The sequence below is a fragment of the Palaemon carinicauda genome, chromosome 3 (genome assembly GCF_036898095.1).
Source record: "Palaemon carinicauda isolate YSFRI2023 chromosome 3, ASM3689809v2, whole genome shotgun sequence".
NCBI lineage: Eukaryota > Metazoa > Arthropoda > Malacostraca > Decapoda > Palaemonidae > Palaemon > Palaemon carinicauda.
Window position 1 is genome coordinate 110,574,397 of NC_090727.1, and position 3,643 is coordinate 110,578,039.

Consider the following 3,643-nt stretch of genomic DNA (forward strand, 5'->3'; position numbering starts at 1 on the left):
AGGAAGATGAAGGGAAGATGGGAGGGGAGGAGCAGGAACATGAGAGGAAGAGAGGAGGGGAGGCGCAGGAAGATGTGGGGAAATGGTATTTGAGGAGCAGGGAGATGAGGGGAAGATGAAAAGGAAGGTACAGGAAGATGAGGGGAAGAGGGGACTCTGACCCTTATAACCCATAACCTGAGACGTCTTCTTGGCTGGGTAAGAAGCCCCTGACTGTGGTCTTGTTTCTCAATCTTCAGTATGCATCATAGCGTTCACTCTTCTTGAAGTTTTGTCACAAAGAAAGGTGACTCATAAACCTAGTTATGCTGGGACTGAAAGAGAGGCTAGAACAATGCCGAGGACTTGGAGTCAAATATTAAGAAAACCAAACATGGGCCTTATCCATAAATACTACTAGGCAGCCATAGAAAGGCGACCTATCCGCACGGATGTTAAATGCATACAGAAACCTTTTGAAAGACAATTAACAATCAGTGAAAGGAACATTTAAAGTATCACATGTCAAAGTCGGTGAGTGTGGCAGGCAAGTTAATTAAATGGAATTTCTTACTTGTACGAGTGTATCAAAATTAATTCTTTTTTACAGGTATCCATTGCACTTCACAGTTTGTTGTTACAGCGTCAAGGAATATTTCCATGACTTGTGAATAGCAACGTAATTAATTATCAATCCTAGAAAGGAAGAATAATAGATTATAATTAAAAGACAGAGGGTGGACAAACGTTAAAAACCTGGTAGGGAATGTATAAAGCATTAACGAAACCAAAGGAATCCATATATTCGAGTCTTAATCAAAGGAACTATAAGACTGGTATTCTGATATTTCTATATTTGAAACTATATACAATCAAATCAATTTATTTTTACCACATATCGGTATCATCACATTTGGATGACATAAGACAGTCTGCTTAATAAGCTATACATCATGTCCAACATTTTGAATAAAAGATGGCACAATACATTTTGAGTGCCATCAGATTTCTAACCAACGGGCATATTCCAAGGCCTTCAGAGGGAAATGCATACAATTAAAATTGATGCAACTCAAATATATTCCTGACAGCGTCTACTGTAAACCATATTGATTGTAACGTCTAAAGGCAAAATTTATATTTCTTGGTGTTAGAAATAAAATAGTGAACTTCGGGTACAGTATGTTTTCTCGTAGTAGATTCAGCAATATTTTATGTAACTAAAAAAAGAAGAAATAATTATTTTTCCTGTAAATGACACTAATTGTAACTGTTGCTGGTAAAATACATTTCAAGGTATTGAATTCAGCAAATTACTTACAACAACAACAGAAATATTATAGTCTCTAATAGTTAAATGTCCTTTCTTTGCTAAAAAATTGAACCATGCCTCTCTTGCCCGCATCCAGATCTCATATAACGATGCAAGTGCAGGATGAATATTGAATGAGCCTACAAATGTGATGGCAAATAGTTTTCCAAAACTGCGTGGTAGAAACAGGAACTATGCTCGGGAACGAGTTTACCCAACATAAAATTTGCATGCATTTTCCGATGGTTGACATGAAATGGCTTATTTAAACGGGATTTATTTCATTGTTGTCAGTCGTTTTTCTTTCATTCTATATTTCTATATTCAAATCACCTGCTTTTATTTTAAACTGATGAGGAAATTCTGATTTGTCTCTAACTTTCGAACATTTAAAGCATACTGAATACAGATCAGATGAAAGGGGATGTATTAGGTTTATCTGTCTTTACAGTTCATAAAAGTGGAGTTTTTCTGTAACGTAAATAACATACACATAACACACCAAAAATTCAAATCTATGAGTTGCTAATGAAAATAATCTTAAGTTTTGTTTATTTTGTGAGAGAGAGAGAGAGAGAGAGAGAGAGAGAGAGAGAGAGAGAGAGAGAGAGAGAGAGAGAGAGAGAGAGAGAGAGAGAAAACACGGGGGTGGTTGATTGTTGGAGTTTTGACAGCTTTCTGATCTGGTTATATGATAGCTTAGGTTTTAGACCAATTACTAATTACGTATGTCTATAGGTGGGTAAATAAAATGCCTCGACGTATAAACTGGTAAAAGTCTAATTGAGTTGAGTACAGGTTGCAAAAAGGCGATCTTTTAATCTGGATATAATTATTGTTTTTTATGATGTTGCTGTCATGTTCCAGAGGGATTTGTGCGCGTTTAATGTTCGTGTCAATGAAAATTTAATCTTCCATGCCTTTATTTTTGTACTAAAACAGATACTGAAATTATCAGCTGTTCAGGAATTTTTTTTTTTTTCTAATTTTATATATTGCAAAATAGACACGATTCAAACTAAATTTATTCAAGAAAATTATTACAACCGAGAATAAAAATCCAGAATTGACTCCGACCTTTTTAAGATTCCTTTTCAACGACATAGGCATGGTCCCTAGTGCTCCTATGATCAATGATACCACATTTACCTGAATATTTCATAGTCTTCTCAATCTAATTATTAAGCCCAGTTATTTTTTTTATTTTTTCTCTTCCTTATCTTCCACTCTAGAATACCCCGGTTTTGCGACATCTATGAGTGATACTTTTTTCGTTGTCTTGTCGACCAGTGTGATGGCTGGTCAATGATCTTGTGTCACCCGGTTCATCCTTATACTGCAGTCCCAGAGTAGTTTAGCATGATGATTTTCTGCCGGAGGTTAAGGTTGATGTTCGTATCGTTTGTTGCTGCATTGTATTTCATATTTTCTAAAGACTCTAATGAAGACCTTTAGCCACTGCATCATATCGTTTATTGCATTGATTCTGAGCAAGTGCTGAACATTTACTGTAGATGTGGTTGATGGTCTCTTCTTAGCCATACATTTCCTGCACTTTAACGAGATGTTAGTACCGTTTATTGTTCGTTGAATATATTTTATTCTTAAGGCCTGATCTTGTGCTTCCATCTTCCTTCCTTCAGTTTCCTTCATAAATTTTCCTCCCAGTCACCACTGCCATGTTTACTTGCTGGACAATTCTTAAGTTTGTCTCAGGAATTGGTTATACATTGGTTTTCTTTTCCATTCTTCTAATCTTTTTTTTACTGTTCTCTGCTTATACATTTCTGGGTCTTCATCCTCCTCACATTTTCTTCTCATGCACTCAAGCTATTCATCTTCACTGGTTTTAAGGTACTGGTTCAGTGCACTGCTTCTGATGTTGACACAATCTTCTATACTGAAGAGTCCTTTCTCCCGTCGTTGCATGGTATATAGAGTCTGACAATATTTGCTCCTATGTGCAGCGCTTGGTAGAAGTTATTTTTCTTTTCTAGTTTTTCTATTCATGTTGCATAGGTCTTAAGGTGTGACTTCTTCCACTCCAATATTCCAGCACTGTACTTGATTATTAGCAATGCCCAGGTGTTTATAACCTTTATCATATTTCCAGAGTTGAGCTATCCCTTCATTATAGCTTTGATTCTCTTCTAATATTTTCCCTCATCTCTTGGTATTATTGCATCTCCTTCTATTATCCCAAGATATATATAGCCTGATTCGTCAATATCCTTGTAGACATTTCTATCTGGCAGCTTTATCCCTTCCAGCCAACTAGAACAGACTTTTCTATTCCAAATTCCATCTTGATGTCTACTGATATAATTCTTACCGTCTGAAATAGCATGTCTA